The following is a 27,608-nucleotide window of genomic DNA, read 5'->3' on the forward strand; positions in this document are numbered from 1 at the left end:
CTTATTCAACATGACCCCTGACCTCTGTACTGGTATCTTATTCAACATGACCCCTGACCTCTGTACTGGTATCTTATTCAACATGACCCCTGACCTCTGTACTGGTATCTTATTCAACATGACCCCTGACCCCTGTTCTGGTATCTTATTCAACATGACCTCTGACCTCTGTACTGGTATCTTATTCAACATGACCCCTGACCTCTGTACTGGTATCTTATTCAACATGACCCCTGACCTCTGTACTGGTATCTTATTCAACATGACCCCTGACCTCTGTACTGGTATCTTATTCAACATGACCCCTGACCTCTGTACTGGTATCTTATTCAACATGACCCCTGACCTCTGTACTGGTATCTTATTCAACATGACCTCTGACCTCTGTACTGGTATCTTATTCAACATGACCCCTGACCTCTGTACTGGTATCTTATTCAACATGACCCCTGACCTCTGTACTGGTATCTTATTCAACATGACCCCTGACCTCTGTTCTGGTATCTTATTCAACATGACCCCTGTACTGGTATCTTATTCAACATGACCTCTGACCTCTGTTCTGGTATCTTATTCAACATGACCCCTGACCTCTGTACTGGTATCTTATTCAACATGACCCCTGACCTCTGTACTGGTATCTTATTCAACGTGACCCCTGACGTCTGTACTGGTATCTTATTCAACATGACCCCTGTACTGGTATCTTATTCAACGTGACCCCTGACCTCTGTACTGGTATCTTATTCAACGTGACCCCTGACCTCTGTACTGGCACCTCCATGGAGTTAAAACAGACCAAAGGGCCGTGACTCACTCGCCCGCTCCTCTGTGAAGGTGAGGTAGGAGTACACCAGACTTCCGGCGATGCTGCGGAGGAAACACGAGGCAAGGGTCCATATTTCATCTCATGTCATTACAACAACAACAACAACAACCAGTACAGCTGAAGGAACATCCCTCACCTGATATTTAGACCAATGAAGTTGGTCCAGGTGAAGATGTAGTCTCCGCCAAACACCATCCCAAGATACGTGACGAGAATATTCTGCAGGAGGGGGAACGAAAGCAGAGGTCAGTTATTAACACTTTGGACGCCAGACACAATGATAGTCGGGTTTTCATTGTTATTTCTTTTATTTGATATTTCCATTCATTACAGGCACACGGACATCTGGGTTAACATGGGGAATCATCCTGAGAATGTCAAAGTGCAATACCGGCCGCATCCACCCAGGTGGCAGTATAGAGCACCCTTTGAAACATTATATCTTGGCCTGTGGGTCGATCAGAAGTCTCCGGTCGGATTTCTATTGGTCGGGCAAGGGGGGCGGTTATAGTGGTCGGATTGAGAAGCGTGAATTGCTCCCAGTGCATGATGTGTGGCGGATTATGTTGGCGACACGATCGACACCAATACTGGGACTCGCGATCAGATAATTGGAATATTCTTTTTGGGGTACATCCTAGTGAAGGTAAGCCATATATGGTATCAATCCTGCTGTGATCCAACCATGACTTCACTTCGATCACAATATGTGTGTATTTTACTCCACAACGTGTGCCGTTGGTGACAATCAAAGCATCAAAAAACTACCCCCCCCCCACCCTTTCATGCATTCATGATGAAACATAATACCGATAATATAGATGTGATCTCGAAAAAGTAGCGTGTACAGGCGAGAATGGCAACGTTTTTAGTGAATTGCACGTATTGCTGCATAGCGTAGTTTTCTTAGATTAGACAGGATTACTCTAAAACTAGTCACTCATCACGGTATATAACGGGAATTTATGGATGAAGAAATTATTTCTTCAACACATATTGAACGATAGATAGTCGATGTCAAATGGGCCATAGTATTGTATCCGTAGCTATAATATAGAATATAGTTATAGCCCTGCAAACACCGCCACGTATTCCTATATTTTAGAGCGTCTGCCTTTTAAAACAACACATTACGCATATCGCTGTGGCGTCCAAAGTGTTAATGAAGAGGGACGTGTTGGAAATTAGCTTAGACTATATATATATATATATATATATATACACATGTTGACTTACTTTAACACAGCCCTCGATGGTGACGGTCAGTAACTTACTTTAACACAGCCCTCGATGGAGGTGGTCAGTAACTTACTTTAACACAGCCCTCGATGGAGGTGGTCAGTAACTTACTTTAACACAGCCCTCGATGGTGACGGTCAGTAACTTACTTTAACACAGCCCTCGATGGAGGTGGTCAGTAACTTACTTTAACACAGCCCTCGATGGAGGTGGTCAGTAACTTACTTTAACACAGCCCTCGATGGAGGTGGTCAGTAACTTACTTTAACACAGCCCTCGATGGAGGTGGTCAGTAACTTACTTTAACACAGCCCTCGATGGTGACGGTCAGTAACTTACTTTAACACAGCCCTCGATGGAGGTGGTCAGTAACTTACTTTAACACAGCCCTCGATGGTGATGGTCAGTAACTTACTTTAACACAGCCCTCGATGGTGACGGTCAGTAACTTACTTTAACACAGCCCTCGATGGAGGTGGTCAGTAACTTACTTTAACACAGCCCTCGATGGAGGTGGTCAGTAACTTACTTTAACACAGCCCTCGATGGTGATGGTCAGTAACTTACTTTAACACAGCCCTCGATGGAGGTGGTCAGTAACTTACTTTAACACAGCCCTCGATGGTGATGGTCAGTAACTTACTTTAACACAGCCCTCGATGGAGGTGGTCAGTAACTTACTTTAACACAGCCCTCGATGGAGGTGGTCAGTAACTTACTTTAACACAGCCCTCGATGGAGGTGGTCAGTAACTTACTTTAACACAGCCCTCGATGGTGACGGTCAGTAACTTACTTTAACACAGCCCTCGATGGAGGTGGTCAGTAACTTACTTTAACACAGCCCTCGATGGAGGTGGTCAGTAACTTACTTTAACACAGCCCTCGATGGAGGTGGTCAGTAACTTACTTTAACACAGCCCTCGATGGAGGTGGTCAGTAACTTACTTTAACACAGCCCTCGATGGTGACGGTCAGTAACTTACTTTAACACAGCCCTCGATGGAGGTGGTCAGTAACTTACTTTAACACAGCCCTCGATGGTGATGGTCAGTAACTTACTTTAACACAGCCCTCGATGGTGATGGTCAGTAACTTACTTTAACACAGCCCTCGATGGTGACGGTCAGTAACTTACTTTAACACAGCCCTCGATGGAGGTGGTCAGTAACTTACTTTAACACAGCCCTCGATGGTGATGGTCAGTAACTTACTTTAACACAGCCCTCGATGGAGGTGGTCAGTAACTTACTTTAACACAGCCCTCGATGGAGGTGGTCAGTAACTTACTTTAACACAGCCCTCGATGGAGGTGGTCAGTAACTTACTTTAACACAGCCCTCGATGGAGGTGGTCAGTAACTTACTTTAACACAGCCCTCGATGGAGGTGGTCAGTAACTTACTTTAACACAGCCCTCGATGGAGGTGGTCAGTAACTTACTTTAACACAGCCCTCGATGGAGGTGGTCAGTAACTTACTTTAACACAGCCCTCGATGGTGATGGTCAGTAACTTACTTTAACACAGCCCTCGATGGTGATGGTCAGTAACTTACTTTAACACAGCCCTCGATGGTGATGGTCAGTAACTTACTTTAACACAGCCCTCGATGGAGGTGGTCAGTAACTTACTTTAACACAGCCCTCGATGGAGGTGGTCAGTAACTTACTTTAACACAGCCCTCGATGGAGGTGGTCAGTAACTTACTTTAACACAGCCCTCGATGGAGGTGGTCAGTAACTTACTTTAACACAGCCCTCGATGGTGACGGTCAGTAACTTACTTTAACACAGCCCTCGATGGTGATGGTCAGTAACTTACTTTAACACAGCCCTCGATGGAGGTGGTCAGTAACTTACTTTAACACAGCCCTCGATGGAGGTGGTCAGTAACTTACTTTAACACAGCCCTCGATGGAGGTGGTCAGTAACTTACTTTAACACAGCCCTCGATGGTGACGGTCAGTAACTTACTTTAACACAGCCCTCGATGGAGGTGGTCAGTAACTTACTTTAACACAGCCCTCGATGGAGGTGGTCAGTAACTTACTTTAACACAGCCCTCGATGGTGACGGTCAGTAACTTACTTTAACACAGCCCTCGATGGAGGTGGTCAGTAACTTACTTTAACACAGCCCTCGATGGTGACGGTCAGTAACTTACTTTAACACAGCCCTCGATGGTGATGGTCAGTAACTTACTTTAACACAGCCCTCGATGGAGGTGGTCAGTAACTTACTTTAACACAGCCCTCGATGGAGGTGGTCAGTAACTTACTTTAACACAGCCCTCGATGGAGGTGGTCAGTAACTTACTTTAACACAGCCCTCGATGGAGGTGGTCAGTAACTTACTTTAACACAGCCCTCGATGGTGATGGTCAGTAACTTACTTTAACACAGCCCTCGATGGAGGTGGTCAGTAACTTACTTTAACACAGCCCTCGATGGTGACGGTCAGTAACTTACTTTAACACAGCCCTCGATGGAGGTGGTCAGTAACTTACTTTAACACAGCCCTCGATGGAGGTGGTCAGTAACTTACTTTAACACAGCCCTCGATGGAGGTGGTCAGTAACTTACTTTAACACAGCCCTCGATGGAGGTGGTCAGTAACTTACTTTAACACAGCCCTCGATGGAGGTGGTCAGTAACTTACTTTAACACAGCCCTCGATGGTGATGGTCAGTAACTTACTTTAACACAGCCCTCGATGGAGGTGGTCAGTAACTTACTTTAACACAGCCCTCGATGGAGGTGGTCAGTAACTTACTTTAACACAGCCCTCGATGGAGGTGGTCAGTAACTTACTTTAACACAGCCCTCGATGGTGATGGTCAGTAACTTACTTTAACACAGCCCTCGATGGAGGTGGTCAGTAACTTACTTTAACACAGCCCTCGATGGAGGTGGTCAGTAACTTACTTTAACACAGCCCTCGATGGAGGTGGTCAGTAACTTACTTTAACACAGCCCTCGATGGTGATGGTCAGTAACTTACTTTAACACAGCCCTCGATGGAGGTGGTCAGTAACTTACTTTAACACAGCCCTCGATGGAGGTGGTCAGTAACTTACTTTAACACAGCCCTCGATGGAGGTGGTCAGTAACTTACTTTAACACAGCCCTCGATGGAGGTGGTCAGTAACTTACTTTAACACAGCCCTCGATGGAGGTGGTCAGTAACTTACTTTAACACAGCCCTCGATGGTGATGGTCAGTAACTTACTTTAACACAGCCCTCGATGGAGGTGGTCAGTAACTTACTTTAACACAGCCCTCGATGGAGGTGGTCAGTAACTTACTTTAACACAGCCCTCGATGGTGATGGTCAGTAACTTACTTTAACACAGCCCTCGATGGAGGTGGTCAGTAACTTACTTTAACACAGCCCTCGATGGTGATGGTCAGTAACTTACTTTAACACAGCCCTCGATGGAGGTGGTCAGTAACTTACTTTAACACAGCCCTCGATGGAGGTGGTCAGTAACTTACTTTAACACAGCCCTCGATGGAGGTGGTCAGTAACTTACTTTAACACAGCCCTCGATGGTGACGGTCAGTAACTTACTTTAACACAGCCCTCGATGGAGGTGGTCAGTAACTTACTTTAACACAGCCCTCGATGGAGGTGGTCAGTAACTTACTTTAACACAGCCCTCGATGGTGATGGTCAGTAACTTACTTTAACACAGCCCTCGATGGTGACGGTCAGTAACTTACTTTAACACAGCCCTCGATGGAGGTGGTCAGTAACTTACTTTAACACAGCCCTCGATGGTGACGGTCAGTAACTTACTTTAACACAGCCCTCGATGGAGGTGGTCAGTAACTTACTTTAACACAGCCCTCGATGGTGATGGTCAGTAACTTACTTTAACACAGCCCTCGATGGTGACGGTCAGCAACTTACTTTAACACAGCCCTCGATGGAGGTGGTCAGTAACTTACTTTAACACAGCCCTCGATGGTGACGGTCAGTAACTTACTTTAACACAGCCCTCGATGGTGACGGTCAGTAACTTACTTTAACACAGCCCTCGATGGAGGTGGTCAGTAACTTACTTTAACACAGCCCTCGATGGAGGTGGTCAGTAACTTACTTTAACACAGCCCTCGATGGAGGTGGTCAGTAACTTACTTTAACACAGCCCTCGATGGAGGTGGTCAGTAACTTACTTTAACACAGCCCTCGATGGTGACGGTCAGTAACTTACTTTAACACAGCCCTCGATGGAGGTGGTCAGTAACTTACTTTAACACAGCCCTCGATGGTGATGGTCAGTAACTTACTTTAACACAGCCCTCGATGGTGACGGTCAGTAACTTACTTTAACACAGCCCTCGATGGAGGTGGTCAGTAACTTACTTTAACACAGCCCTCGATGGAGGTGGTCAGTAACTTACTTTAACACAGCCCTCGATGGAGGTGGTCAGTAACTTACTTTAACACAGCCCTCGATGGTGATGGTCAGTAACTTACTTTAACACAGCCCACGATGGAGGTGGTCAGGGCAGAGTTGTACTGGGTACACAGCACGATGGAGTACATGAGAACGAAGCTGTGGAGCAGAGAAAGGCCGTGTTACAGTATATATATAATAGTGTTAGAGTAGAGCACCAACTAAGGCTCTGCAATATATATATATATATATATTAGTGGTGGGACTCGATTAAAAAAGGTTATCGAATTAATTCCAGACTTTATAGTTAATTAATAAAAATGTATCACATTTTAATCGCATATCAATATTTGATGCGAAAAGCAAAAATGTTCACTTCAAATAAATTTTGGTATACGAGTGAATAGTCAAGTTAGACCGCGCTCTCAAGTTCTGACACTGGGTGCTGTAATCCCATAAAGTTGAATATAACAAAAGCAGGGTAGCCGGACCAGCACTCTCAGGTTCAATTGTTTTAATATGTATAATGTGTGGATTTAAGATTGGACTCTACTTTGATAGGTCATCCCTTTGGTCACATTGCACAGGCACACCTGCGTCGTGATGTCATTTCCTGTCATGTCATTACCTGCCAGGTGTATATAACTACCATCTTGAATGTATTTCCATTGCTAGCCATATCACTGAAGAAGGACATAGTTCCGAAACATGTCTGTTTCCAATTCAGGCTGCCATTAAAACTATTGAACCTGAGAGTGCTGGTCCGGCTACCCTGCTTTTGGTACACGAGTGAATCAATGAATATACATTATACATACGTTTAAGCAGCAACATCCTGTAATAGCTACTACACAGACCAACAGATCAATGCAATTTTTAACAAAGTGCAGCAATTTTAGGAATAATATTAATATATATATATATATATATATATATATATATATATATATATATATATATATATATATATATATATATATATATAGCGCAAAGGACCTTTTGTAAACTCAAGCACTTTCGAGGTCAAAGTAAAACGCAGTACATTCCAGAACAGTTGACCATTGGGGGAGAAAAAAAAAACTCTTGAGAATGTCAGGTAAAGATTTGTTTCAATTGACTATCGCACTTCTCATTACCATTCAGTCCATTGTGATAAACATCGATTGGATTATCCGACATGTGATTCTTCATACCTCTTGAATATTGTGATATTAAATGTTTTCTATGTCACCCAGCCGTACACCATGATAATGTATGGAAGCTGGTTAATACGTAGAGACAGAAATAACAAAGGGCTCACCCCATAACACAGGTGAGAACAAACTGAGAGACAAACAGCAGGTCAGACCAGCCATCAAACTCCATCGCCTTGGATACAGACAGACAGACAGACAGACAGACAGGCAGACAGAGATACAGACAGAGATACAGGCAGACAGACAGACAGACAGACAGGCAGACAGAGGGACAGACAGACAGGCAGACAGGCAGACAGAGATACAGACAGACAGACAGAGGGACAGACAGGCAGACAGACAGACAGACAGATTAATTTAATACAATAGCTCTCGTGATTTTTATAGTTGTTATAGTTACATTATACAATAGTTATAGCAATGCTCTTGTTTAATTGCATAGCACTTTTCAAAATGTGTTAAAAACGTGAACAAAGTCAGATGACAGTAAGAGAGGGGGCACTGGGCTTATAGATAACACGACATTATAAACGCGGACAGTCGCTGAACAACACCACGACGTCGGGCCTCACCGTGTGGAGGTCCCCGGAGTAGTGTGCGTATGGGTTAGGGTTAGGGTTAGGGTCAGGCCTCACCGTGTGGAGGTCCCCGGAGTAGTGTGCGTATGGGTTAGGGTTAGGGTTAGGGTTAGGCCTCACCGTGTGTAGGTCCCCGGAGTAGTGTGCGTATGGCCTCACCGTGTGGAGGTCCCCGGAGTAGTGTGCGTATGGCCTCACCGTGTGGAGGTCCCCGGAGTAGTGTGCGTATGGCCTCACCGTGTGGAGGTCCCCGGAGTAGTACTGAACAACACCACGACGTCGGGCCTCACCGTGTGTAGGTCCCCGGAGTAGTGTGCGTATGCCATCGTTGGGAAGATCATCATTAGAGCGTTGTAGTAGAGCAGTCCATATGTACCCAGCTCCTAGAGTGGACGACCGCACGCATAAGAAAGAAAATAATACATCATGTATTTTTCTTTTCCTAAAAGGAGTTTATTATCATTATTGAGACATTTGGAAAACAGAGAGAGACAGATTAATGGAGACACAAATTCCGTCGGGATTCAACAAACAATATTAACCAATACATCTCTGGGCATGAAAATAATAATATCAATAAAACAATACGATAATGAAATAGATTGTGTATGAATAAGTTATAGAATAAAATAGGACTTTGCTGTCCAACCAGGGCTGTTTTCTCTCTCTCTCTCTTAACCCTTTCACTGCCACACAACAGCATGGTAACCCTTTCACTGCCACACTACAGCATGGTAACCCTTTCACTGCCACACTACAGAAGTTTTTTTTTTAATACTTTATTTCTCAGTTTACTATAGACAAGAAGAGACAAACAAAATGGAGGAGACGGAACAAAAATAAACGGACATAACAAAACTAAAAAGACTGCCAGACAGGAAAATGAAATAACAGTGTGACTTAACTCAAAGCATTAAAGTGTGTTGTATAGCCAGGTGTTACAAGGTGCAGGTCAAACATGAGATATACAGGGGTGCGTCTCTGCAGAATGCAGTTATTTGTCCTTCAGATAGTCAATGAATGGGCTCCATATGTCCGAACACCTGTTGTGCTCTTTGGATCTGTAATAGCGGATCCTCTCCATCTGTATGATTGTGATCATTTCATTGAGCCATTTCTGGAAACACGGGGGTGTAGGTGATTTCCAATCGGTTAGAATAATTTTTTTTGCAGCTACCATGCCGAGCATTAGTGTCTGTTGTTCCTCCCTCGTGTACCTTAAGGCAGTCTCTGAACACCCAAAGAGTGCCAACTCTGGATCAGGTGGAATGTCCTTTCCATAGACCCTGGAAAACCACTGGAATATTTCACCCCAGAATTTTTGTAAATGAGGACAGAGCCAAAAGAGATGTGTTAAGGAGCCCTCTGCAACTTTACACCTGTCACATAATGGAGAAAGAGATGGATAAATTCTGTGTAGTTTGGTCTTTGAATAGTGGAGTCTATGGAGTAACCATAGCTAAGATTGTACACAGGAATAGGAAAATAGCGTTGGTAGCGGTATATGCCCCAAATCTGTACGAAGCTAATTTCTACACTACACTTACCAGAACAATGTTAGACCTTCCTGAATACTCATTTATAATTGGTGCAGATTTTAATGCCATTTGGGATCCTGGGATTGATAAATCTTATCCCACCTTTTCCAACGAACAAAAAAATTCATCTAATGCGTTAAAGGATTGGTCGAAGAATACAGGTGTAAATGATCTATGGCGATCACTCAACCCCACGACCCGGAAGTACTCTTGTCGATCTGCAAGACATAACACACTTTCCAGAATAGATTATGTTTTTGCATCCCCGAGACTATTTGATAACTATGACGTGGAAATGGTACCCAATGCATTATCAGATCACTGTTATTTACTCCTAAAAGGATCATTTGGTATACTGTCATCCCGAGCCCCAAGATGGCGATTTAACTCGATATTGCTGAATAACAAGGAATTCATTACACAACTCAAAGAAGCTCTTTCAGTATTCCTACTGGAGAATGCGAAATCGGTGCCGGACCCCAGAATATTATGGATGTCGGTAAAGGGATTGATCAAGGATTTTACCGGGTGCTTTTCCTCCAAAATACGCAAGAATCGTTGCTCAAAACTGGCAGGGCTGGAAACGCTTTACTCTACGTTATTTTCTTCCTTACAATATAACTACTCGGTTCGACTGGAAACTCAAATTAATGTGTTAAAAAAAGAGATTAATGCCATTTATAAACAACAATCTGAAGTACAAATACGTAGCACAAGACAACAGCATTACTCTCAAGGTTCTAAACCAAGTCACCTACTAGCTATGCGATTAAGAGTCAACGCAAAATGTGCAGATATAACTACAATTAAAGCACAACAAGGACTTGTTACAGACCCTAAAAAAAATCAACGAGACATTCAAAGAGTTCTACTCCAACTTGTATAAATCAGAAACGACCTTCGATCAAAACAGAGGATGACGCTAAACAGTTAGAAACACCCATTACACTAGAGGAACTCAGGAAGGCCATATCTGAAATGCAAAGTGGTAAGGCCCCTGGAAGAGACGGTATCCCACCAGAAATGTACCTCTCATGTTGGGACATAATTGGACCCCTATTACTTAATATGATTTTATACTCAATCAAGGAGGGGAACTTCCATAAGAACGACAATATTGCACTCATAACAGTCCTCCTTAAAAAAGACAAAGACCCCACCGATTGCGGTAGTTATAGACCCTTAAGCCTCCTCGGAACCGATATCAAACTGTACTCTAAGGTATTAGCCATCAGACTTCAAAAGCATATGACGTCTTTAGTTCATCCGGATCAGACTGGCTTCATAAGAGGCCGCTTGATCACTGATAATATAAGATGATTACTACACGTACTAGATGCCAGCAAGGATGACACCACACCTAAGGCGATGCTGTCCCTGGATGCGATGAAAGCTTTTGATAGGTTGGAATGGTCTGATCTATGGGCAGTATTAGAAAGGATGGGGTTAGGAAAAGGATTCATTGATATGATTAAAGTATTATACAACAGGTATAATCACCTCCGAAATCTTTCCGGTATCACGCTCTTCTAGACAGGGTTGCCCTCTTAGTCCCGGACTATTCGATTTATCATTGGCCTTTAGCACAATATATAAGACAATCCCAATCCATAGAACCAATCGCAATCAAGGGCACACAACATAAATTTTTTTTATATGCGGACGACGTAATACTGTTCATGCAAAACCCTAACACCGCAATGCCTCATCTTCTCAAGTTGATTGATGACTTTGGCAATCTATCGGGATTTAGGATAAATTGGCCAAAGTCGGCTTTCCTTCCACTTAATGCCCCTGCAAAAAATATACTCCTTCCAGAAGAAATACCAATGGTAAAACACTTCAGATGTTTAGGAGTTGAAGTATTCCCTACTATAAGCCAAACGGTGAAGTACAATTACATAAAAATCCAAAATAAGATCAAATACGACTTTGACAGGTGGTCAAAACTTAAAAACTCAGTACAGGCCAGAGTATAAATAGTTAAGATGAATGTCTTACCTAGAATCAACTTCATTAGCTCAATGCTACCGTTACCCCCTCCAGATGGTTACTGGATAAAATTACACTCTACCGCATACAAATTTATTTGGAATAACAAACAACCACGTATAAAAAGATCCACCGCACAGAGAAACAAAACCGACGGAGGTATGGCATTTCCAGATTTTTACCACTATTTTAAGGCGTACACTTTAAGATCACTGACAACCTGGTTTGATCCCCAAGCATCAGTATCCTGGAGAAATTTTGAAGTAAATATAGTAGCACCACATAGACTGCAGGACATAGTATACACCAAATTATCAATTAAGCAATGCGAATTGAAATTTGGCCCCATTATTACTCATGCGATCCGGATATGGCGTGAAACACAAAAAAAATATTCGAACCCACATAAATGGCATAATCATACTCCCTTATTCAATAACAATGCACTCCTGATTGGAAAACGACCTATAAGATACCCTAAATGGGAAAAGCAGGAGATGTTTTCAACAAACGGGGTTTTTGTAGTTATTTTTACGCACAGTTATTGTTATGTTTGAAGGCTCATGGAGTCCCATTAAGGATACCAATTGTACACCACAGATACCACAAATTATTCTATGAAAGAGAGACATCGAGAGGTTTTGTATCAGATTTTTATCATCAATTACTAACGTCCTCGTACGGAATCCTCCACCTAGACTCAGTCTGGAGGAGGGATATACCAGACCTGGAAATAAATTTTGATTGGCAAGAAGCCTGGGCAAACGTTCGACTTGCGTCACGTAACCCGGACCATCAACAAATCAATCTCAACTATATTCATAGGACATACCTGACTCCTATAAGACTGAACAGAATGGGACTTAAACAAGACTCCATATGCTCCTTATGTACAAATGGGGATGAGGGTACATTTATGCACATGTACTGGGACTGCCCACCAGTTAAGATATTCTGGAAAGAAGTGGCCCAGCAATTATCAAATTTCTTAATTCTGAATATACCTGTACACCCCTCTGTATTGCTGTTGAATGATGTTTTTGAGTTTGCAGTCCCTATACAGCTAAAGAGATTAGTTTTATCTGGTATCACAGCGGCTAAAAAGCTGATAGCATCACGATGGTTTCAACCGGAAAAAAATTGCCGGAAGGTTTGGATTCTTACATATCTCGATGTGATTTATCTAGAAATATCGACAGCAAGAATTTTGGGTGTCAGTGAATCCAAAATTGCAATGTGGTTAGAAGTGGTGGAAAGAATAAAAGCTAGCATATGAATTGTAGTGCCTGGTTAGGAGCGAATGATAATGGATGGATTATCCAGTTGGGGGTCCGGGGGGGGGGGGGGGGGGGGGGAGCGAGAGAGAGCATATGTGTGTAGGGTTTTAGATAGCAAGTATTAGGTGTATATCTCGTATAATACATTTATTTAAATGGTGATTTCATTGGATGTGTACTGTTAAGTAATGCTTGTATATCTAATTTTATGTTGTTATGTTTATGTTTATGTGTATGTTTAAAAAATAATAATAAAATAAAATATAAAAAAAAATAATAGTGGAGTCTATGGATGACTTCAAATTTGAATCAATTTGTACCTAGCATTGATCGAGCAAGTTTGGATTCTAGTCAAACCTTCATTCCATATGTTCTCAGACACCTCTAGATTCAACTCAGTGGACCAGGCATCTCTCAGATGGTCAGTGGACACAGAGGTGGAAAACAGGGACACAAAGCGAGATATCAGGAGTCTGGAGTCTGGAGGGAGCTTCAGGAGATCGTAGAATGGGCAATTCTCTGGCATGGTTTCAAAATGTGGAATTTTTTCTTTGACATAGTGGGAGTTAGGGATGTTAAATTTTGTTTTCGGTTGGTCGAATGATGCAAACTGTTTGTCTATGTACAAGTCTCCAAGGGTCGTGAGTCCCTTGTCCCTCCAGACAGCAAACGCCCCATCTGTCCGAGATGGCAAAAAGGAGTGGTTATGACATATAGGGGTATACATACAGACATTTGGCGGCTTGTGAACACCTCTCATCTGATTCAAAATCCTAAGTGAGTTCCTTAAGATAAAATTGTCACCAATTAGCTTTTGAGGGGATTCTGTTTTAGAAAAAAGTAAAGTACAGAGAGAGGAGCCTTTTACTGCTGTGGCTTCAATGTTTAGCCACAGGGGGGAGTTATTAGATGGTGTCTCACCCGAGAGTCCCCTCTGCCAGTAGGTCAGAGCTCTAGCATTAGCTGCCCAATAATAATTCCTGAATACAGGCAGGCCTAGGCCTCCCTCCTGTGTTGGCTTCTGCAGATGCCCTTTTGATATGCGATGGATTTTATATAGAGCTGGGCCGTTAACAGCGTTAACGTGCTGCGTTAACGCTATACTAGTATCGCGCGATAATATAATTAACGGATTAATCTAATTACCCAGGGTATAGGTTCGCTGAGCACAGAAGCTCTTTTTCAGGAACGCCCTGCTTCACATTCACACAGTTCCATTCACACCTGGGAGCTGCCCAGTACAACCACAGTTGACACCATTGGCCACTGAGCAACTCCACTGGAGCAGTTGATTCAAGCCATGTCACATAGTTCAAGTTTGAAATGATTCTTTCTGTTTTGCTCCTGAGAGTGCTAGATACTGTACTGTACTGGTAATATTATTTATTTGTGTTAACTTCTGAATAAAACAACTTATTAAACACAAGTACATCTTATTGAACATTATTTTGATATTTCATTACCAATTATCATAGCAAAACAGCTTTTTCAAACAGTCTGTAATGCATTTTGGAAACGGGAGATGGGCTCATGGTGTAATGGGCCACCTGGCCTGAGAAACATAAGGAGGAAAGAAAAAGTAAGGACTTACTTCTGGTCATTATTTTTTTTAGCCATTTTAATCTAGATTAATCTAGATTAAATCCAGGATTGCAGATAGATTAATCTAGAATTTTTATCTATGCCCACCTCTAGTTTTATACCCCCAAACAAATGGGAAGATAATAGTCTAGTTTCTTTTTCTTCTTTTTTTATTGATATTTTTGCACAAATCTTTCCAATATTCACCAGACATCTTTCCACAGCATAATATGCAACATCCAAGATTTGTCTTTTCTTTTTTGTAACATACAAAACATACAAAAGACTCATACAAACACATTAACAACTGACATGGAAATTAAAAAAGCATGTACAAAAAAAAAAAAACATTACTATACATTGTGCATATATATCCCTGATGTACATACGTTACATGTAGACCGATCTGCTGCATCTTCTATCGGGATGCCATCTTTCTCCATAGTGCATGTGAGAGGATGCGTCTCAGATAGAGTCTAGTTTCTTAAAGAATGCTGCAGTGAGGAAGATTGGCAGATTTTGAAATAGATACAAGAATCTAGGAAGAGACACCATCTTGATTGCGTTAATACGCCCCACCATAGATACGGGCAGGGTCCTCCACTTCTCTATGTTGAGTTTTAACTTTGTGACCATGTCAGCATAGTTAAGTTTAAATAAGAGTTTGGGATTTTGGGAGTCCTAAATATGAAAAATGGTCATTTACTACTTTAAATGGTAGAACCGTCGGTAGTGTGATAGTAAAGGGTTAACCTTCTGTAGGGTGGCAGTGAAAGGGTTAAACGAGGTTGACAGACGCTCTGTAACCAGAATGTTGATCCCCTCACCCGGAGTCTAGCTTCTGCTTCACGAAGGCCCCGTTGGCGGCCGTCAGCACGTTGTTCACCGTGATGAATACATATCCTTGGAGGTCAAAGGTCAAATCAGTGCTACAACACAGAAGAGTGCGAGGCATCAGATACACAGCCTTGTTTTTCTTATTCACTTCTTTAAAGACTTTAATTGGGGACAGTGACGGGAAGGTGGAGAGAAGGGGAGGACATGCAACAACCAGGACGTTACCCCCCCCTCCCCCCCCGGACACCCCCTTATTCACTCCTATCGTGGTGCCCCCCCCCTCCCCCCCTGGACACCCCCTTATTCACTCCTATCGTGGTGCCCCCCCCCCCCCCCTTATTCACTCCTATCGTGGTGCCCCCCCCCCTCCCCCCCTGGACACCCCCTTATTCACTCCTATCGTGGTGCCCCCCCCCCCCCTTATTCACTCCTATCGTGGTGCCCCCCCCCCCCTTATTCACTCCTATCGTGGTGCCCCCCCCCCCCCTTATTCACTCCTATCGTGGTGCCCCCCCCCCCCCCCCTTATTCACTCCTATCGTGGTGCCCCCCCCCCCTTATTCACTCCTATCGTGGTGCCCCCCCCCCCCCTTATTCACTCCTATCGTGGTGCCCCCCCCCCCCCCTTATTCACTCCTATCGTGGTGCCCCCCCCCCCCCCTTATTCACTCCTATCGTGGTGCCCCCCCCCCCCCCTTATTCACTCCTATCGTGGTGCCCCCCCCCCCCCGCCCCCCCCCCTTATTCACTCCTATCGTGGTGCCCCCCCCCCCCCCTTATTCACTCCTATCGTGTGCCCCCCCCCCCCTTATTCACTCCTATCGTGGTGCCCCCCCCCCCCCTTATTCACTCCTATCGTGGTGCCCCCCCCCCCCTTATTCACTCCTATCATGGTGCCCCCCCCCCCCCTTATTCACTCCTATCGTGGTGCCCCCCCCCCCCTTATTCACTCCTATCGTGGTGCCCCCCCCCCCCTTATTCACTCCTATCGTGGTGCCCCCCCCCCCCTTATTCACTCCTATCGTGGTGCCCCCCCCCCCCTTATTCACTCCTATCATGGTGCCCCCCCCCCCCCTTATTCACTCCTATCGTGGTGCCCCCCCCCCCCCTTATTCACTCCTATCGTGGTGCCCCCCCCCCCCTTATTCACTCCTATCGTGGTGCCCCCCCCCCTTATTCACTCCTATCGTGGTGCCCCCCCCCCCCTTATTCACTCCTATCGTGGTGCCCCCCCCCCCCTTATTCACTCCTATCATGGTGCCCCCCCCCCCCTTATTCACTCCTATCGTGGTGCCCCCCCCCCCCCTTATTCACTCCTATCATGGTGCCCCCCCCCCCCCCTTATTCACTCCTATCGTGGTGCCCCCCCCCCCCCTTATTCACTCCTATCGTGGTGCCCCCCCCCCCCCCCTTATTCACTCCTATCGTGGTGCCCCCCCCCCCCCCTTATTCACTCCTATCGTGGTGCCCCCCCCCCCCCCTTATTCACTCCTATCGTGGTGCCCCCCCCCCCCCTTATTCACTCCTATCGTGGTGCCCCCCCCCCCCCCTTATTCACTCCTATCATGGTGCCCCCCCCCCCCCTTATTCACTCCTATCGTGGTGCCCCCCCCCCCCCCCCCTTATTCACTCCTATCGTGGTGCCCCCCCCCCCCCTTATTCACTCCTATCGTGGTGCCCCCCCCCCCCCCTTATTCACTCCTATCGTGGTGCCCCCCCCCCCCCCCTTATTCACTCCTATCGTGGTGCCCCCCCCCCCCCCCCTTATTCACTCCTATCGTGGTGCCCCCCCCCCCCCCCTTATTCACTCCTATCGTGGTGCCCCCCCCCCCCCCCCCTTATTCACTCCTATCGTGGTGCCCCCCCCCCCCCCCCTTATTCACTCCTATCGTGGTGCCCCCCCCCCCCCTTATTCACTCCTATCGTGGTGCCCCCCCCCCCCCCCCCTTATTCACTCCTATCGTGGTGCCCCCCCCCTGGACACCCCCTTATTCACTCCTATCGTGGTGCCCCCCCCCCCCCCTTATTCACTCCTATCGTGGTGCCCCCCCCCCCCCTGGACACCCCCTTATTCACTCCTATCGTGGTGCCCCCCCCCTGGATGCCCCCTTATTCACTCCTATCATGGTGCCCCCCCCCCCCCCCACCTGGACGCCCCCCTTATTCACTCCTATCGTGGTGCCCCCCCCCCCCCCCCCTGGATGCCCCCTTATTCACTCCTATCGTGGTGCCCCCCCCCCCCCCCCCCCGGACGCCCCCTTATTCACTCCTATTCAAGGACTTTCAAGTACCTTTCCAAGCACTATTTTTCATTTAAAAAGGATCCAGTTGGGGCGCCCTCGTGGCGCACAACACAGTGCCTCGCACCACGCGGCCGTCCTGGGTTCGCCTCCCGCTCCCGGCAGAACAAAGCTGGAAAAGCGCTAAAATAAAAAAAGTTTAATAAAAAAAGGATCCAATTAACTTTTAAATGCGGGGGGGACTCACCTTGCAGCAATAAAGGCACCAAAGATCATGGCAAACACTGTGACTTGATGGACCCAGAGAATGTCTTTCTGTGAAGATATATATATATATATATTAACATTCACGTTGGAGGAAAAACAAGTATTTGATAGGACTGATGGAATTCTGATGGTATAAGGAAAACTTACTTCAGTAAGACCCCCTCAAACATCATGGTTAACACAATAGAGAACCTCCTTAAAACTGTGAACATTGGGAGACTGGGGCGTAAGAAGAAACAAGAAACCATTATTAAGCTATGTTTTGATACCTCATACAGGTGCAGCTCAATAAATTAGAATATCGTGGAAAAGTCTATATATTTCGCTGTATTGATGCAGTAATTTGTGCAAAAGGAGCCCCAACCAAACCAAGTACTGAGTGAACATACATGCACATACTTTTCAGAAGGCCGACATTTCTATATACAAAAGAAAAATACATCTATTTAAAAAAAATTATTGGTGATACAGACTTTTGGGCTTTCATGAGCTGTAAGACATAATCATAAAAAATAAACAAATAAAGGCTTGAAATATTTCACTTTGTGTGTAATGAATCTATAATCTACGAGAGTTTCGCTTTTTGAATTGAATTACTGAAATAAAATAAGTTTTCCACGATATTCTAATTTATCGAGCTGCACCTGTCCTGTATATGTATTGATTCCTCACATGATATTATCAGTCAGTAGCGTGAGGAGAAGCTCGTACTTCAGTCTTTGTGTCCCGAATAATCCTGAGATCTGGTTCCCAACGTACAGCAGCGGCAGAGGAAACATCTGGAACCACGACGACATTTAGAAACAAACAGATCCTTCACTGTAACGTGCATCTTAACCCTTTCACCACCACGCTACCAAAATGGTTAACCCTTTCACTGCAACAATACAGGTTAACCCTTTCACTACCACACTACCAAAGGGTTAGCCCTTTCACTACAGAAGGTTAACCCTTTCACTACCGTCTGTAGTGTGGTAGTTGAGGAAAGGTTAAGCTTCTGTAGTGTGGTAGTGAAAGGGTTAACCTTCTGTAGTGTGGTAGTGAAAGGTTAACCTTCTGTAGTGTGGTAGTGAAAGGTTAACCTTCTGTAGTGTGGTAGTGAAAGGTTAACCTTCTGTAGTGTGGTAGTGAAAGGTTAACCTTCTGTAGTGTGGTAGTGAAAGATTAACCTTCTGTAGTGTGGTAGTGAAAGGTTAACCTTCTGTAGTGTGGTAGTGAAAGGTTAACCTTCTGTAGTGTGGTAGTGAAAGGTTAACCTTCTGTAGTGTGGTAGTGAAAGGTTAACCTTCTGTAGTGTGGTAGTGAAAGGTTAACCTTCTGTAGTGTGGTAGTGAAAGATTAACCTTCTGTAGTGTGGTAGTGAAAGGTTAACCTTCTGTAGTGTGGTAGTGAAAGGTTAACCTTCTGTAGTGTGGTAGTGAAAGGTTAACCTTCTGTAGTGTGGTAGTGAAAGATTAACCTTCTGTAGTGTGGTAGTGAAAGGTTAACCTTCTGTAGTGTGGTAGTGAAAGGTTAACCTGCTGTAGTGTGGTAGTGAAAGGGTTAACCTTCTGTAGTGTGGTAGTGAAAGGTTAACCTTCTGTAGTGTGGTAGTGAAAGGTTAACCTTCTGTAGTGTGGTAGTGAAAGGTTAACCTTCTGTAGTGTGGTAGTGAAAGGTTAACCTGCTGTAGTGTGGTAGTGAAAGGTTAACGTTAGGTTATGACTATAACCAAGTTCTGTTAGTTAGGGGCGATGCTTGGCATCGCTACTGCACTATCTCGCGTACGTGCACGCGTACTGAATAAACCACAAATGTACCTCTAATACCAGTATTAGTCTGACCACACCCCTCATCAGCTTACCTTCATAAGCAGGTGTGTGGTCACCTGCTCTCCTCCTTCCCAAGCTTTCACCACAAGGTGAGGACAAGGGCTGCAGCGGCCGTCCGATGCCAAGCATCGCCCCTAACTAACAGAACTTGGTTATAGTCATAACCTAACGTTCTGTATCGTTAGTGGCTTAGCTTGGCATCGCTACTGCACAAGGGAGGCCAAGCGGAGCCACTTGGCTGACAAATACACCCCGCTGACAGCCCCCCAAAACCATCAGAACAGGGAGGGCCGAGCCCCCCCGACCCCCCCTAATGGAGGGTAGCCCCCCTATTAGGGACGTCACGGGAGGGCGACGGACCCGACCGTGCGAAGAGGCACTCAAGCAACTCAACGCACAGGGTGAGCAGACCGTGGCTTGACCCCACGACTACACACACGCACAACCCGCATGCCACCCGGGAACGAACGGAGGAACAACCTCGTCACTGCCCCCAGAATCACGGGGTCAAGGGCAAACCCAACCCCGTGGCAAGGCCGTAGCAGCGGAGCACGAAGGAAGACCCAGACCCACCAAAAGGACTGGACTCCCTAGAATGGGGGCCCGGAGAAGTCCATGATGCCAGCATCAAGACCCCACCAGGTGGGCACGTAGTGCCCCGCCCCCCACATCGCCAGCGTATTCGGACAAAGGCCCCTCAGTTACTGCACCTGGTATTCCCAGGCGGAACCAACCAGGCCAGAACCTGCCCAGCTTCCGAGATCGGACGAGATCGGGCGTGTTCAGGTCGGTATGGCCGTAAGCCGAGCGGGCCCCGTCCCCCCAATAGTACACCGCCTGGCACACTGACCCTGCAGAATAGGCAGTCAGCATGGCCGTAAGCACACAAAAAAGGTTAACCAACGGAAGCAGGCAGCGCACCGGGGAAAAACCAGGCAACAGGCTGTTAACCCTAGCCTGGAGACTGCGGACGAGACAGGCGCCAGAGGGGACAGCTGAACACAGCCGCCCCGGCGGAAGGAGCGTAAGCTGGCGGTGTTGCATGACCAAGCCTCCATTTAACAACCCCCACCCAGAGGGGTCGAGGCAGAGAAGGCTGACACGATTGGCAGACGTCATGAACGTGCAGGGGCACCCTCAAACGGTGAACCCGGGAGTTGACACTGCTCCAACACACCAGGGAATCAACCACCTCGGTGTTACCCAATGCGGTGGTTGTTCCTATAACCCCTCAAGAAAAAACTCCAAAACACACCTGCGGGTATACACCGGCTATACCGCAGTACAAGTGTTTCAGTTTCCAAAAAGGGTTAACCCAGGCCTACGGGTCGCAAACATCACTCCGGACCGGGCCTGGCGGTACGGGAAGCACAGGGTCACCAGAGGAGGTCAAAAAACCACCCCCACAGGCCCCTCTTCGCCATGCGTGAGAGAGGAGCGAAAAATAATGGAGAACCAGCCCCTAAGCACACCGTACCTGGTATTCCCCGGCGGTCTCCCAACCAAGTACTAACCAGGACCAACCTGTGTAGCGGCCGAGATCCGACGAGATCGAGAGCGTACAGAATGGCATGGCTGTAAGCCATGACGACAGTGCTGAGTAAAAACATACCCAACCAGGGTCTCCATAGCGCTTAACCCTGTGACACCCAGACCGACCTGGCATTTTTCCCCCTGAAAAAAGCCCAAGTCCCTCAGGGTACCAGAACAGCAGATCTGCATCCCCGGCGGACAACGGGTTCAACTGATCTGGACCAGCGTGACCAGAACCAGTCCCGTGCCCTAACCACGCCGACATGCCTACTCCAGGAGAAGGGCAGATATGCGTGTTGATCTTAACATGAAAAGAAGGCGCCACCCAGACGTTCGGACGAACCGCGCCTGGTGGCCCACCCCAAGGGCGTGAGACCCCACTACATATGTTCAGATCCATCCCGTCATCATCCCCCAGACATGAACGAGAATCCGTCGACAACCCACCCAGGTCATGGGATGCGGTCGCCGGAAGAGGAAAAACCCCCATCTCAGTTGCTTTATAAAAACGCTGTTTCAACCACAAGCAACCAAGGCGTGCCAGTCAATCGCCTGTTTACAGCGAGCTAGCACTATACGTGCGTCGGGACACACCCCCATCAATGAACAGGCTATTTAGACCTGTCATTGAATCCCCAAGGCGCCCAGGGGAACGACAAGAGGGGTGTGACACTCCCTAACTCCAACACTTCTGGAATAGAAAGAAGGAAGCATCAACAGTATGTATCCCAGTCTACACAGCCGGGGTAAAAAATGTTCACATTTTTACATCCCACCACCCTCCCATAGGAAAGAGACGGGGATCCCCAGAGAGACTTCCCACGCGAGCTGTACAGATTGAAAAGAATATATTGCACCTCGAGCCATGTAAAAAACTGGTTTTAGGGCCTCCGGGGAAGAGGCACTGAACCCATACACACTCAATAAACGAATTGAATCGAATATACATACAATAGAAAAGGACCCTTCTAGAGGGTCCACTCACTTTGACAATCTGAGGAGGAAGGCTCTGTACTCTGATGGAGGCTTCCTCACATGGAAGAAGGAGTCCGAACTCACAGAAGGCCTGAATAGGCGCTTGGTGAGGAGGAGCCCTGACCACCCCCCCTGAAAACAGATCCATCACATGGACCTGAACAGCACACGGAAGTCCTACCAACAGAGACGCGCACGGTGACGTACTCTATGGCGGGGGAATTCCTGCGGTGCACACGCCCAATATACCAGGCCGTGGGACCAGGAACTCCCCCCCCCCCCCCCCCCCCCCCCCCGTAACGTGCCGAACCGCCACGTGACGGGAACCTTGAAGGACAGGGGGTGTACCCCTGACCGACAGAACAATGGGGAGAGGAAAGGTTACCAGTTCACCCCTTTACGACCCCACACCCATGATACGACGTAACGACAAAAAGAGAATATGACACAGTCATAGTCAGCTTCTATGAAGCGTTTCACAGCTCCACACAGCGCATGAGCTAACCTGCTATCTGATTTTTACTAAGGAAAAACACAGAATAGAGAAGGCTCTAAGAACCCCGGTCCAACATACACATGTGCTTCTGTGGCCAGTACAACCCAGTTGTAGGTCACATGACACACACAACCCATCATCACCTACAAAAAATGGCAAAAACACTCAACAGAGGAACGCCGTTTTTTTCACAATGAGAGAATACATCATTCTTGATTAGTATCGACCACAGGCCTTGCTAAGCACACATGACAGCAACCAAACCAATTTCCCTTTAGGAAATAAGTTTCTCCAGCAGATTTAGCACAACCTCAGCAATCAAGCTAAGAGTTACATCGTATCCCTACCACACAAAAGACACAATTAATGCACAACTTGTCTGATAGGAGGTGATAAAGTCCCCAGGGAACCGGGGGGGGAAAAACACAATCCTCCTATTTTACCCTCAATACGGCCAGTTAAAACAGGAAAACCTGTTAATGTGTGAACTCACTGTTCATTGTCATTACAGTCTGAGAAAGAACATTCTTTTACTCACTTGTCACCAAGCATAGCTTCATAGGTTAGTTGCCTTAGTAGTGAGTACACGGTACACATAAACACCATGATGTTTCTCACACAACAACCAGATCAATACATCACGATCTGCACGGAGAAGCTAACTGCCAGTGACAAAAACAGCTCACACACAACCCGCAACGTATCCCAAATGCATTGCAACAACACACGTTTCGGGAAAAAACACCGTTATCCACAATACATTTAGCAAAGTAAAACCAGAAGACGTGTTATGAGGTCTGGCCAACCCCGTACCTACCCGGAACGCAGATCAGCGAAGTGCAGTCACAAGACACCGTAGAACACAGCCGTCCTGTGTTGTTCGATCCGGGCAGCGTCGCCGCTCCACCAGTCGCTACAGTCCTCTTTGTTGACGCAATCCCCGTCTAGGCTCAGGCAGGGTCGACGAACATCCCCTGTCAAGGATGACGTCGTGGTCAAGAGTGTAAAACATGTTAAAATCAAAGCACGTTCAACAGAATAGCATCAAGCTAACGGCTGCTCCAACCGTTCGGGTGCTATTGCTTCCGCTCGCGAGACGCCGATCTAACGACGCACGCGATCAGAAGCGAGCTCCCGGCGGCGCGCGAGAAGCTAAGCTACCCCGCGCCAGGCCACTGACCGGCTAACCGTAAGCTATGAACATGTAAACAATGACATAACACTCACCCAGACAGGCCGCCGTTCTGAACCCCTCCTCACTTTTTAAGAGAAAAGAGAAAACAAGACGTCAACACCGCTTCACAACGGTGACATTACCACGTCCGGCGGAATCAGCACAGTACCAACCGGCCTGTATAGCTGACTTTGAACATGAATCTGCCGCTATCGCACATTACATGCACATATCCCCTCGTGAAGGAATACTCTCATTTGGATATGAAAGATGGGGTCTTAACACGGTGACAGAGAGAATCCACTCGTCCAGAACACACAGGGATCACCAGTGTCAATGGTCGCGGCCCACTAGTTAAAACTATAATGGTCGCCAGACCAAGGCCTTCTGTCGCCTAGGCGGCTAAACAAAGGACCCTAGCCTGGGGCCGGTTTCCATAAACTTTGTCAAGTAGCCCCCATAGCACTAACAGACAAGTGGAGCCCGCCAGCAAACACTACTCACCCAACCTGGAACGCACCGCTCCTCACAACAGCGGCATGTCCGACAGTTCAGCTGTGGCCTGACAGGTTTCACCCCAACAAACACAGCAAGGAACTGCAGTTGAGAAGCATGCAGCGGCGTGCTCCCAATACGAAAACCGGTGGAGGGTTTTTAGAATGATCATCATCTTCTAGACACTCCAGTACGAAGACAATATCGCCGTATTTTCTCGAAAATAGTGAGAGAGAAAATAAAGATATGATGTCAACGTATCCTTGTTTCCCAAGCTGTTCCTAATCCAATTTCTTCCATCATGGTGTCAAGTGTGGGGATCTACCGAGGCACCTCTTCCTTGTGGTGAAAGCGAGAAGGAGGAGAGCAGGTGACCACACACCTGCTTATGAAGGTAAGCTGATGAGGGGTGTGGTCAGACTAATACTGGTATTAGAGGTACATTTGTGGTTTATTCAGTACGCGTGCACGTACGCGAGATAGTGCAGTAGCGATGCCAAGCTAAGCCACTAACGATACAGAACCTTCTGTAGTGTGGTAGTGAAAGGGTTAACCTTCTGTAGTGTGGTAGTGAAAGGTTAACCTTCTGTAGTGTGGTAGTGAAAGGTTAACCTTCTGTAGTGTGGTAGTGAAAGGTTAACCGTCTGTAGTGTGGTAGTGAAAGGGTTAATAGAAGCACTCCCAACACCCCATAACGCATAAAGAAAGATTCATAAAAAGATTTAAAAAAAATATATTTGAATCACCTTTTTTGGTGTACTCCTGTCCATATCTGGAAATGTTATGACACCGAGTGCCTTTGCAGTTTTCAGCACAACGACTGTAGCCAGCATCTGCAGAATGTGTCCAGTAGGGGTCAGTAATGTGTACAGTGGGGTCAGTAATGTGTACAGTGGGGTCAGTAATGTGTACAGTGGGGTCAGTAATGTGTCCAGTAGGGGTCAGTAATGTGTCCAGTAGGGGTCAGTAATGTGTCCAGTAGGGGTCAGTAATGTGTACAGTGGGGTCAGTAATGTGTCCAGTAGGGGTCAGTAATGTGTACAGTGGGGTCAGTAATGTGTCCAGTAGGGGTCAGTAATGTGTACAGTGGGGTCAGTATGTCAGTAATGTGGGAGGAGCTTACTTGGCCAAGTCCAACACATGTCGACGAGGGGAATCTGCAGAAGGCACAACGAGGAAAGATATTTAAAAAAAGAAATGCATCACAGTCAATGGATTTACTCAACAGATGTTGAAATAATAATTAAATGATACTCTAATAATTAAATGATACTCAAGTCACAAGTCACTTCTTGCCTGCAATGAACTGGTCAGCTGAACAGCTATCGATCGTGGCTCATGCCACCCCCCCCCCCCCCCCCCCCCCAGCTTGTAAAACATAATTAGATCAGTCTTTTGATTTTATTGTATGGTGTGTGTAGTAGGCTATATAATTATGCGATATGTCCAAACCCCGGTTACTATACCTGGATGTCATGTATGTCCCTATGCCATATATGTTATGATGATGTCATGTATGTCCCTATGCCATAATTATCATGATGTCATGTATGTCATGTGTGCCATAAATGTCACTATGAATTGAAAATGGGGGACCCTGATGTAAACAAGACGAAAGTCTTTCTCTGGTCTGCATCCTCTCAACAATTGTGTGTATTGAGCCGTACTGTAACTGTACCCATTCTGCAATCTGTTAAATAATGTAAATCAATCATTCCTTCACTAGAGACATCAGGCTGAGTCTGAAGTCCAGAGTCCTACAACCCCCCCCCCCCCCCCCTCAGGTTAGTTCACCCAGAGTCCTGCAGACCCCCCCCCCCCCCCCCTCTCAGGTTAGTTCACCCAGAGTCCTGCAGACCCCCCCCCCCCCTCTCAGGTTAGTTCACCCAGAGTCCTGCAGACCCCCCCCCCCCCCCCCTCAGGTTAGTTCACCCAGAGTCCTGCAGACCCCCCCCCCCCCCCTCTCAGGTTAGTTCACCCAGAGTCCTGCAGACCCCCCCCCCTCAGGTTAGTTCACCCAGAGTCCTGCAGACCCCCCCCCCCCCCCCCCTCAGGTTAGTTCACCCAGAGTCCTGCAGACCCCCCCCCCCCCCTCTCAGGTTAGTTCACCCAGAGTCCTGCAGACCCCCCCCCCCTCTCAGGTTAGTTCACCCAGAGTCCTGCAGACCCCCCCCCCCCCCCTCTCAGGTTAGTTCACCCAGAGTCCTGCAGACCCCCCCCCCCCCCTCCCTCTCAGGTTAGTTCACCCAGAGTCCTGCAGACCCCCCCCCCCTCCCTCTCAGGTTAGTTCACCCAGAGTCCTGCAGACCCCCCCCCCCCCCAAGTTAGTTCACCCAGACCCCCCCCCCCTCTCAAGTTAGTTCACCCAGAGTCCTGCAGACCCCCCCCCCCCTCTCAGGTTAGTTCACCCAGAGTCCTGCAGACCCCCCCCCCCCTCTCAAGTTAGTTCACCCAGAGTCCTGCAGACCCCCCCCCCTCTCAGGTTAGTTCACCCAGAGTCCTGCAGACCCCCCCCCCTCTCAGGTTAGTTCACCCAGAGTCCTGCAGACCCCCCCCCCCCCCCCTCTCAGGTTAGTTCACCCAGAGTCCTGCAGACCCCCCCCCCCCCCCCAAGTTAGTTCACCCAGACCCCCCCCCCCCCCCTCTCACCTGTAGCCGCTGAGGACGCTCTTGTTCACCAGAACGATCACAAAGGAGCTGACGCCATAAAGAGCAGCAGCGCAGAGCTTCAGGAACACAGAGGATCCACTGTTGTTGTTACGAGATCTGGTGGATCCGCTGTTGTTATTATTATTATTACGAGATCTTCTGACAGTTTCATCTCTGGACACATGTTGCTCCTGTTGTTGACGCTGCCGCACTTCCGCCATCACTGACGTCATGATGACGAGCGCCGGCGTGTGGGCGGGGCGTCTTTCAGTGAACAAAGATAATAATGTCTCCCCCTGGTGGGGATAGAGGGCAGGTTATATTGATTGAAAAGTTTATTTAACAGATTGCAGAATGGGTACAATCTCTGTGCTGTAATAAAGACACACCCAGCCGCCACGCAGAAGGGACTCTGTTATAATGTGTAGATTACGGTTGGGGCACTGGGGGCTTATCAGACGTTGTGTACAGTAGGGTGTGGGGGGGCGGAGTCAGTGCAGC

General features: G+C 47.0%; 1 pseudogene across 1 annotated transcript; it reads right to left on the minus strand.

The window, feature by feature from the left end:
- Positions 1–788: 788 nt before the first annotated feature.
- Positions 789–27,340, minus strand: LOC311231856 (solute carrier family 35 member D2-like protein; annotated as a pseudogene). Its single transcript, XR_014621064.1, has 12 exons — positions 27,108–27,340; positions 25,582–25,615; positions 25,205–25,291; positions 18,686–18,753; positions 18,122–18,193; positions 17,955–18,022; positions 15,459–15,560; positions 8,534–8,626; positions 7,770–7,837; positions 6,550–6,628; positions 966–1,048; positions 789–870 (listed from the first exon to the last, which is right to left on the minus strand). The product of XR_014621064.1 is annotated as a solute carrier family 35 member D2-like protein (transcript).
- Positions 27,341–27,608: the final 268 nt, after the last annotated feature.

Source organism: Notolepis coatsorum, assembly GCF_963971535.1.
Source record: "Notolepis coatsorum genome assembly, chromosome: 7".
NCBI lineage: Eukaryota > Metazoa > Chordata > Actinopteri > Aulopiformes > Paralepididae > Notolepis > Notolepis coatsorum.